Genomic DNA, 11,719 nt, shown 5'->3' on the forward strand with positions numbered 1-11,719 from the left:
TGCAGGTCAGATTGGATACCATCACTGTCCCGCATGGGGCTCGCAGTCTAAGTAGGAGAAGTTAAACGATTTGCCCAAAGTCATATACAGCAGAAAGGTATCAGAGCTGGAATTAGAACCAATGTCCTCTGACTCTCAGGCACATGCTCTTTACTCTAGGCCAAGTTGTTTCCGACTGCTTTGGCGTTGGGCTTACTGGACATCATCTTTTCTTTCACCCTGAACAATTCTTCCAAATTAAATAACAGAGTGCGATCATTTAGTTCAGCAATACATTTTGGGAGTAGAGGAAAATATGTAGGAAAAGGATGAGAACTCTTAAAATAAAACATTTCTTTGCACTATTTTAGGCCACCATGAATTTTTCTGTTGATTTCAGAGGAGTTCCTGGTACAGGTTGATAGTACATGGCTTCATTTCAGTTGAGAGCACAGACCTCTCCACATTAATAACAATAATAGTAATAATAATTTACTCTTTATTTTGCACTTACTGTGTGCAGAGCACTGTACTAAGCACTTGGGAGAGTACAATATAACAGAATTGGTAGACACATTAGTATTATCTCATTAGCATGAGATTTTCTCCATGATAGCTCAGATCATAAGTGGCGTATCACGTGAAGCCATTCCACTTTTATACCTAAGTTCTTTGATGGCCTAGGCCCTGATGGAGTTCTCTAATGGAAGCACTAATGAACACTGAAAGAGGAAATGATACAAATATCAACTTTTCCCTCCTCTCTGGGTGTGAAGTGGGAAAGCTATTATCAAGTTCCATTTCAGGACTTCCACGTTTTTCTTCTTCTTCCTTTCCTTCCTTCTTTTTTCCCTTCTCCTCCTCTCCTTCTTCCTCCTCTGTTCCCTCCTCCTCTTTTTTATGGTATTTGTTAATCCCTTATCATATGGCAGACACTACATTAAGCATTAGGCCAATCGGATTGGGTACGGTCCATATCCCACATGGGGCTAACAGTTTTAATCCCCATTTTACAGATGAGGTAACTGAGGCATAGAAAAGTTAAGTGAGTTGCCCAAGGTCACCAGCAGGCAAGTGCAGAAGTGGGATTAAAACTCCCTCTTCTCCCTACTTTCTCCCACCTCTCATCTTCCTCTTCATCTCCCTCCACCTATTCTTGCTTTTCTTTCTAATTTTCCTCCTCCTTTCTCTCATCTGCCCCTTCAAATAACAGTGAGTAAATAGTTACCAGTGACACCGAAAACACATTAATTAGGCAGGGTTCCTAGTGCTCTGTTTGCCTATATTCCTGCATCACCAAATTAAAACTGAATACCGAGACCTCAGAGCAGCTAGACATTCCAGAAAGATCTCTCTATCCAAGCCCTCATCAGTCACTCTGGTGGACAAAGCTGACCTATAATTTGGATGAGAGCCCATCAGCATGAAGAACTTGAGCCAGCTGTGCCCAGCTTTTTTTTTTTTTGAATTTGTTAAGTGCTTACTATATACCAGGCACAGTACTAAATCCTGGGGTAGATACAAACTAATCGGGTTGGACACAGTCCATTGTCCCACTTGGGGCTCATATTCTTAATTTTCATTTTACAGATGACGGAACTGAGACACAGAGAAGTGGAGTGACTTGGCCAAGGTCACACAGCAGACAAGTGGCAGAGCCCGGATTAGAAACCAGGTACTGTGACTCCCAGGACCATGCTCTATTCCCTTGGCTATGCTGATTCTCTATTCCACTATTTCTGATGTTGGTATTTGAGAAAAACTGCAGGTGCAATCACTGACACTCTCTCTTTAGGGACAATCATTGAAGCCTTCAATGTCTCAGCAGAATCCATATGTAAATACTTATCATCATAGATAAAGCACAGGCCTGGGAGTCAGAAGGTCATGAGTTCTAATGCTGACTCAGCCACTTGTCTGCTGTGTGATCTTGGGCAAGTCATTTCACTTCTCTGTGCCTCAGTTCCTTCATCTGTAAAATGGGGATTAAGACTGTGAGCCCCACATGAGACAGGGACTGTGTCCAACCCAATTTGCTTATATCCACCCCAGTGCTTAGTACAGTACATAGTAAGCACTTAAATTCCATAATTATCATTATTATTATGTAAGGTCCTTACAATGTACCAAGCACTGTACTAAGTGTTGGGGCAGATGCAATTCAATCAGGTTAGAAACGGTCCCCAACTCACATGGGACTCAGTCTAAATAATATGCTTCACCTCAGCTGATCAGCTCATATTTGCTGCTGAAAAGAGAACTGATTTACTTCCTCACTGAAGAAAAAGAGCATAAATGGTTATCTCTGGTTTAGTTGTTAAAAAGAAAATATCACACTGAAGCAGATGAAATACTGCCTCTCCCAATTACCATAGTAGTCTGGTTTGATTGGGGCTGACAGATATCTAATGATTTGCCAGCAATTTGGAAGTGAGAGTGGGATTTAAGGAATTCTTTCCTCAGGAGACCCCTATAACATAATCATCAACAATATTTATTGACCACTTACACTGAACCAAGCTCCTGGGAAAGTACAATAGAGTTAGAAGCCACAATCCCTGTTCGCAAGGAGTTTACAATCTAGCAGGGAAGACAGACACTAAAAGGGATTTCAGGAAGAGAGAAACATCAAAGTTTAAAGTAACTAAGTGCTGCAGTGGGGCAGGATGGTGTGGTGAAAAACCCAAAGCACTTATGTGGTGTGGAAGGAAGGGTAAAAATATGGCAGGGAGATGAAAGATTTATCAGGGAAGGCTTCCTGGAGGAGATGTCATTTTAGAAAAGCTTTGAATACAGGGAGAGCAGTGTCAAGTTTGTAGGGACAGAGAGCACCAAGGGGCAGAGGGAAAGACTACAGAATTACATTCCCTGCTTTCATGCCTGGGGACTTTCAACATTCTATCTCCCTTTAACGTTTTCTGGAGTGAAAATGTCTTGACTTTATGTGTTGAGGTTACACTTCAGCAGAAAGCACATTAGGGAATCTCAGTTAGGAGGATGCATTTCTGCCATTTATGGGCAACTCACAGAGTAATTGGAAAAACTCAAGGAATACGGCCGGTACCAAACTGCTCTGAAAACAGGCTCTCTGCAGTTACTGGAGCACTGCTATTCCTGGAGTTTGGGGCAAATAAGTGCTACCAAAGCAACTATTTTTGTTCTGTCGAGTTTTTTCCACATTCCTCTCCAGATGATCTCAGGAAAGGCAGCTTTCTTCTCAGGTCCTATGACATTAGGAATTCTCTTTTCTGACAAGAAAAGATGCATGTGTTACTCTTACAAAAATATTTTTTTCATTAATTGCTGGAATACACAGAAATCATTCCATTTTCCACACTGCATCAGTAACTGCATTCTTAAAACATATGCTGAAGAACAAACAGTTTGGTTACCTCTCTAATTATATTTACAATAAAGCACAGCTTTAGAGAACTGTTAAACAAATACACCTAAACTCTATCAAATGATTTTACCGAATGAAATTGATTTCTCTATCTGTTGGTGCTATTTTGGGGCTTCAGTTACGAAATTAGAATTGGACAGAATAAAACTGCCAAGCAACCTCAGAGTGACAAGCCTTTCTCTTTAATGAGTTTTCTTTTTTAATAAAGCCTGATTGATGGGAGTCAAGATTAAATTTCCTTTGATTTCAGTTCAAAGTGCTTGGCCCATAACTTGAAACACTTGACTGTCCCTTGCTCTGCTGTCTGTCATTCCAGTCCTTTCTGTCTCCCTTTCCCCACCCATATTGAAAACAGCTTGAACGCAAGTGATTGCTCTGGCCCAAATCTCTGCAGAATAACAATGGCCTGAGGCACCCTTTACCAGCTGTTCCTGAGATATGATGAACATCCAATGGTCTAAATGCAACCTCCAAAGTAAATCACCTATCTCTTCCAACCATGGATGCTTGCAAAAAAATGTAACAGCACATTCATAATCTCCTAAAAACAAAATTCAAACCATCATCCTGAGTGACTTCCTCAGATTCGGACTGGATCAGAACAGCCTGGCGGAAAGAGTGTGGACCTGGGAATCAGGGGACCTGGATTCTAATCCCACTTTCTAATCCCATCATTTGCCTGCTGTGCAACCTCGGACATGCCACTTAATTTTGCTGTGCATCAGTTTCCTCACCTGTCCAATGGGGATTCAATACCTATTCTTCTTCCTACTTAGATTGCCAGCCCTGTGTGCAATTAGGACGTTGTCCAACCTGATTATCTTGTATCTACCCCACTATTCAGTGTAGTGCTTGGCACAAAACAGGCAATTAAGAGATATTACAAGACAGAAAATCTGGGTAAGAACACAGGTGAGCAGGGAGAGTAATAATAATTGTGATACTTTTTAGCGGTTAGTGCATGTTGGGCACTGTTCTAAGCCCTGGGGTGGATACAAGCAAATCACGTTGGGCACAGTCCCTACCTGATATGGGGCTCCCAGTTTCAATCCCCATTCTACAGATGAGGTAACTGAGGCCCAGAGAAGTGACTTGTCCAAGGTCACACAGAAAATATGTGGCAGAGTCAATATTAGAACTCAGGTCCTTCAGACACCCAAACCCCTGCTCTACCCACTAAGCCATGCTGCTTATTCTCCTCTCTCTGCCTTAGATGGGGGCTCTATGTGGGACAGGGACTGTGTTCAACCTGATAATCTCCTATCTATCCCATTACAGAGAACAGGGTTTGACACAGAGTAAATGTTGGAAAAATACCATTAAAAAAAAAAAGGTGAGTGAGCGGCAGTGTGAATCCTGTGGGGACAGTTTACAGAGCCACCACATATCACATCACCATCTGGACCCTTTGGTTACTGCCATAATGCTGCTGGTTTGACTGGGGGCGGCAGTAGCAGAGGAAGAGGAGACAGTCTGGTAAAGAAGGAGAAGTACATCCTTCACTTCCTCTCCCTCCACTTATCCTGTTTCTCCTCCTCTTTTCCTTCTCCCTCTTTCATCGCGCCCCCCCCCCCCTTTACTCCAACTCTGCTCTTCTTTTTTTGCCTCCAGGTCTTCCCCTTCCCCCTCCCCTCGCCTTTTCCTCACTTTTTCTTGACCCTCACTCCCTCAAAACTCTGCCACAAGATTTATAAATCCCCGTGAATTTCCCTGTATCCCAACCTGTGGTGGGATAATAACTCAGACAGATGCAGCAGTGCCTTGAGCATTTGTATCAAGCACTACCCTAACACAATTGCTCAGATGAGGTTGTGCTGGTTTGTTGACCCTCCACCTCCCGAATGAATGGTGAATGCCTTTCCTCTCACTAGGAAGGGGCCAATTCGATCCAGAACCTTCTTCTCCTGGCAGGAAGTAATTTAGTCCATGTCAGCATTTTTGAATGAGACTTTATGGCCTGCTAATTATGGGTGAATGCTATCCTGCCTTTCAATAGCCTCACAGCTGTGCCAATACAAGGCTTGCCTTACCCTGCCCTCACCAGTCATTGTACAATGTCGTCGTGGCACGTAAAGTCTCATTCCATTGGTTGGGTGGTGGTCGGGACTGCCTTACTATCGGTCAGTTTATAAAGGACATTTCCTTGTCAAAGGTCATCATTAAGGAGCTCTGTGTGTCTGCGTATGCAGCTGATGCTGATGATTTGCCCCATTCAGTGATTTGACTCCTTTTTGGCTACGAAACCCCAAGCTCAGGCAGTCACCTTGGTAGTTTTCCATGTATTCTGGATTCCTGATTACTGGATGCCCACGGATATCTCTAGGGAGACCAAGAGAAAACTGGAGGAAGTTAAGCCTGCTGCAAGCGGGGAGCAGATGCAAGGGAAAGTGGGGAGGAGGGGTCCGTGTGGGAAGCACATGGTAGAGTGGGGTCTTAGTGGTAAATATGGTATATTCCCACAGCATGATTGGTATACTGAAATACTGCTACATCAGAAACCAGAGGGAAGGATCGACCAATGATCAATCAATCAATCAACTGTATTAATTGAGCATTAACTTTGTGCAAAACACCATACTAAGTACCTGGGGGAGTAAACTATAACAAAGACAGGCTCTCTGCCCAAAATGAGCTTACAGTCTAGAGAGGGTTGGAGGGAAAGATGGAGGCTCAGAGGAGCTGGAATTGTCTGGGGAATTTTTTAGCCCTAAATCCAATCAGGGAGACAGGTGGTGAATCTCTTTAAGGCAGGTGGAGAAGGGAAGACAGGTTTTTGTCAAAGGTCATGTTCCTTCCCAGAAGTCATGACTTCCACTTTTCTTCAGTGAGCTGTCCCCATGGATGTTAGACTGTTGTAACCATCTGAGGTGCTTTTTAGTCCTGTCAACAGATGATGGTGTAGGCTTTGCACAGATCTGACAGGAATAGTAGAGAGTCAGGAGGATTTTTTTAAGCTAATGCAACAATGAGGCCTGAATACTGTAGCTGGAAAAAGAAAATCTAAATACATTGCAGAGGTGAAGAAGAGTAGAAGATATGAGGGAATCAGGAATGGAGGGATGGAGGGGTGAGGTTAGGAGGCATGAATGTCACAAAATCTGCCCTGGGCTGGGAATAATAATAATAATAATAATAATAGTGATAATAATAATAATGATAATAGTATTTGTTAACCTCTTACTTAATATATGCCAAGTGCAGAATGCAATCAAATAGGGTACAGTTCCTACCCAATATGAGGCTCCCTGTCTATGGAAGAGAGAGAAGAGGTATTGAATCACCATTGTGCAGATGAGAGAACAGGCACAGAGAAGTGAAGTGATTTGCCTAATATCACACAACAGGCAAATTGCAGAGCCAGTATTAGAACCCAGGTCTCCCAGTCTTTCCAGTCCCTGGCTCTTTTTTCTGGGTATGTTGCATAGCTTCTCCAGGGGAAATATAACACCTGTAATATAAGCTATCTTTCCCACTCAACTCCCACTCAAGCCCTGAATAGCACTGGAGATGCATCTTGAAGGTTCAAATCAAATCAGAAGATACTGGTTCCCTTTAAAACAAGACTATTATATTTAGGGCCACCTCCCTGTGGTTCTTCCTGGGCCTTCTGGTCAAGTACAGAAAGCCCAAAGGACTACCCTGACCCAGCTCCCGGCTTTCCTCTTTTCCCACTCTTGAATGCATCACTCTGATTTACTCCTTTTGTTCTTTGCTCCTCCCAGCCCCATAGCACTTATCCACATATTTGTAATTTATGTATTTATTTTAATGTGTCCCCCCCCATCCCCAGACTGTAAGTCCTTGCATGTAGGGAATGTGTCCGTTTATTGTTGTATTGTATTCTCCCAAGTGCTTAGTACAGTGCTCAGCACACAGTAAGTGTTCAATAAATATGATTGAATGAAAGTGCAGATTTCTGGCTCCCTGTAGAGGTTACTGGGCAGGGAACAGTCACTCTTCTGTATTACCTAAACACCTAGTATTCATTCATTCATTCATTTATTCATAATAATAATAATAATGATGGCTTTTGTTAAGCGCTTACTATGTGCCAAGCACTGTTCTAAGTGCTGGGGGGATACGAGGTAATCAGGTTGTCCCACATGGGGCTCACAGTCTTAATCCCCATTTTACAGATGAGGTAACTGAGGCCCAGAGAATCAATCAATCAATCAATCAATTGTATTTATTGAGCACTTACTATGTGCAGAGCACTGTACTAAGCGCTTGGGAAGTACAAATTGGCAACACATAGAGACAGTCCCTACCCAACAGTGGGCTCACAGTCTAAAAGGGGGAGACAGAGAACAGAACCAAACATACCAACAAAATAAAATAAATAGGATAGAAATGTACAAGTAAAATAAATAAATAAATAAATAAATAGAGTAATAAATATGTACAACCATATATACATATATACAGGTGCTGCGGGGAAGGGAAGGAGGTAAGATGGGGGGATGGAGAGGGGGACGAGGGGGAGAGGAGGGAAGGGGCTCAGTCTGGGAAGGCCTCCTGGAGGAGGTGAGCTCTCAGTAGGGCCTTGAAGGGAGGAAGAGAGCTAGCTTGGCGGAGGGGCAGAGGGAGGGCATTCCAGGCCCGGGGGATGACGTGGGCCGGGGGTCGACGGCGGGACAGGCGAGAACGAGGTACAGTGGGGAGATTAGCGGTGGAGGAGCAGAGGTTGCGGGCTGGGCAGTAGAAGGAGAGAAGGGAGGTAAGGTAGGAGGGGACGAGGTGATGGAGAGCCTTGAAGCCCAGGGTGAGGAGTTTCTGCCTGATGCGCAGATTGATTGGTAGCCACTGGAGATTTTTGAGGAGTTAAGAGAAGTTAAGTGACTTGCCCGAAGTCACACAGCAGACAAGCTGCGGAGCTGGGATTAGAACCCATGAGCTCTGCCTCCCAAGCCCATGCTCTTTCCACTGAGACATGCTGCTTCATTCATTCATTCATTCATTCAATCAATCGTATTTATTGAGCTCTTACTGTCTGCAAAACACTTATTAAACCCTTGGGAGAGTGTAATATAACAATGAACAGACACAGTCCCTGCCCACAGTGAACTTACAGTATGGAGCACAACACACCAAATGGACCCTTAATATATCCTGCTAATTTTACACTACTATTACTACCACTATTATTACTACAACTACTACTATTGCTACTGCTATTTTTACTATTACTACTACTGCTGCTACTACTACTACTACTACTACTACTACTACTACTACTACAGCACAGGCCTGGGAGTCAGAAGGACCCAGGTTCTAATCCTGACTCGTTCAAGCTCTCATCCTATCCTGTCTGGACTACTGCATCAGCCTTCTCTCTGATCTCCCATCCTCGTGTCTCTCCCCACTTCAATCCATACTACATGCTGCTGCCTGGATTGTCTTTGTCCAGAAATGCTCTGGGCATGTTACTCCCCTCCTCAAAAATCTCCAGTGGCTACCAATCTGTGCATCAGGCAGAAACTCCTCACCCTGGGCTTCAAGGCTCTCCATCACCTTGACCCCTCATACCTCACCTCCCTTCTCTCCTTCTACAGCCCACCCCGCACCCTCCACTCCTCTGCTGCTAATCTCCTCACCGTGCCTCATTCTCACCTGTCCCGCCGTCGACCCCCGGCCCACGTCATCCCCCTGGCCTGGAATGCCCTCCCTCTGCCCATCCGCCAAACTAGAACTCTTCCTCCCTTCAAGGCCCTACTGAGAGCTCACCTCCTCCAGGAGGCCTTCCCAGACTGAGCCCCTTCCCTCCTCTCCCCCTCATCCCCCTCTCCATCCCCGCATCTTACCTCCTTCCCTTCCCCACAGCACCTGTATACATGTATATATGTTTGTACATATTTATTACTCTATGTATTTATTTATTTATTTATTTATTTATTTATTTTACTTGTACATATCTATTCTATTTATTTTATTTTGTTAATATGTTTGGTTTTGTTCTCTGTCTCCCCCTTCTAGACTGTGAGCCCACTGTTGGGTAGGGACTGTCTCTATATGTTGCCAATTTGTACTTCTCAAGCGCTTAGTACAGTGCTCTGCACATAGTAAGTGCTCAAGAAATGCGATTGATGATGATGATGATGATATGTTTGTACATATTTATTACTCTATTTATTTATTTATTTATTTATTTTACTTGTACATATCTATTCTATTTATTTTATTTTGTTAATATGTTTGGTTTTGTTCTCTGTCTCCCCCTTCTAGACTGCGAGCCCACTGTTGGGTAGGAACTGTCTCTATATGTTGCCAACTTGTACTTCCCAAGCGCTTAGTACAGTGCTTTGCACACAGTAAGCACTCAATAAATACGATTGATTGATTGACTCCACCACTTGTCTTCTGGTTGATCTTGAGCAAGTCATTTCACTTCTCTGTGCCTCAGTTACCTCATCTGCCAAATGGGGATTAAGACTATGAGCCCCATGCGGGGACACAGTCTGTGTCCAACCCGATTTTCTTGTATCCACCCCAGTGCTTAGTGCAGTGCATGGCACATAAGAAGCACTTAACAAATACCGCAATTATTACCACTACTATTACCATTACCACTACTATTACCGTTACTACTAGTTCTATTACTACCACTACCACCATCACTACTAATACTATTATTACTACTACTAGTTGTATTAACTACTACTGCAACTATTTCTACTGTTAATACTACTAGTTGTATTACTACTACCACTACAAGTATTAACATTATTACTACTAGTTCTATTATCTCTACTAGTTCTATTACTACTACTACTACCACCGTTGCCTAAAATGCTTATGAGCAAAAAAACTCAAGCTGTCTCCAGAACAACAGTCGAGTCACGGCAGCAGGGCCCTGGGACATAGTGTCAATCTTGCCCAGGGCATAGTCAGTGTCATCTCCCAAATAACAATAATATTTACTAAACATTCACTATGTTCCAAGCACAGTTCTAAGAGCTAGGGTAGATACAGGAAAGTCAAGTCTGACACAGTCCCTATCCTACCAAAGACTCACAGTCTAAAGAGGAGGGAGAATAGGGATTGAATCCCCATTTCACAGATGAGGAAACTGAGGCACAGAGCAGTGAAGTCACTTGCCCTAGGCCACAATCAGGAAGTGGCAGAGTTGGGATTAGAACCCAAGTCCTCCGACTTCCAGGCCCTTTTTCTTTCCACTAGGCCATGCTGTTTCTAATGAAAACGTGTTGGAACAAAGCCCCATAGAGTATAACAGATACTCAACAATCCCCCCCAAGTGACCCAGATCAGAACCCTATCTTTGCATATGGGTTTTAGGAACCAAAAAGTGCACTGCACTTCATTCAAAAGTAAGCACAGCCTCCTGGAATTGATACATTCAATTAGAAAATGCAGACGAACTTTGGGGGTGAACATCACTGAAGATGACTAAGTCACCTAGAGATCCTCAAGGTGAATGACAGTATTATCATTTTATTACCTTGGCTATTAAGGCATAGAACCACTAGTTGTGTTTTTATGAGGCATTGTTTTGGGGGGAATGATAGCTAGTGGAAACAACACTGCTCACCAAATAGATTTCTGATTTAATCCCTTAGGATCATCTAGGGAGAATTAATTTGATCTGATGAAGATAATGAGTTCAATGACAGCATTCATTAAATTAATACGTTCTCCTTTGACACCACAGATATCTCCATGGCAGGCACTCATGCGCAAACCTGTCATCGGGGCCTGGGTTGGTGAAGACGTCCCTCACCAGACAAGATAGTGCCCGAGACCTGGAACGGTTCCACCCTTGTGGATCTCCAGACAATTAGGTGAAGATCTTCACACTTGATTGAAGGAGACAATAAAGAGAAACACCTTGAATCTTAACTTGGCTGATTCCATCCTCCTGGAGGTAGAAAACCCAGAGTCTGATGCAATGGCTTATTCAGAGGTGAAACTACGAAGGACACAGTCCCAACATGTTATTATTCTCTTAAATATCACATTTCTCCTGATTTCTTAGGGTCTTCTGATGTCACCAAAGCAAAAAAGATCCTAGGTAGGCAACCCTATTACACACCGGTTAGGTAGATAGGGAGAAAAGAGGTGGCGGGGGAGATGGGGAGGAGAGGGGAAACTCTTGTCTCCTATAAATGCAAAAATGGAAGGAAAAAAAAAAGGCCATCTCTAATACTGAAGGCCCCAGGATGTGCACTCTGTAGCTTTGAATCCAACCAGGAAAACACAGATTGCATTTAATGTAATTATATTCCCAAATCTACATCTCCAGTCCTTCCCTCTCTCCCTCTCTGTAATCTCACATTTCCTCCTGTCTTCAACAAATCTCTGGTTAGATGTCCTGACACCATC

The 11,719-nt window shown here is 43.3% G+C and overlaps 1 long non-coding RNA gene across 1 annotated transcript in view; it reads left to right on the forward strand.

Annotated features, from left to right (window-relative positions):
• LOC119941753 overlaps nt 1-11,215 on the forward strand; it is a 42,864-nt gene extending 31,649 nt beyond the window's left edge. Inside the window, exon 3 of the long non-coding RNA XR_005455320.1 lies at nt 11,049-11,215. This is a non-coding gene — a long non-coding RNA (uncharacterized LOC119941753). The remainder of the gene's footprint in view (nt 1-11,048) is intronic.
• Nucleotides 11,216-11,719: the final 504 nt, after the last annotated feature.

The sequence above is a fragment of the Tachyglossus aculeatus genome, chromosome 21 (assembly GCF_015852505.1).
Source record: "Tachyglossus aculeatus isolate mTacAcu1 chromosome 21, mTacAcu1.pri, whole genome shotgun sequence".
Lineage (NCBI taxonomy): Eukaryota > Metazoa > Chordata > Mammalia > Monotremata > Tachyglossidae > Tachyglossus > Tachyglossus aculeatus.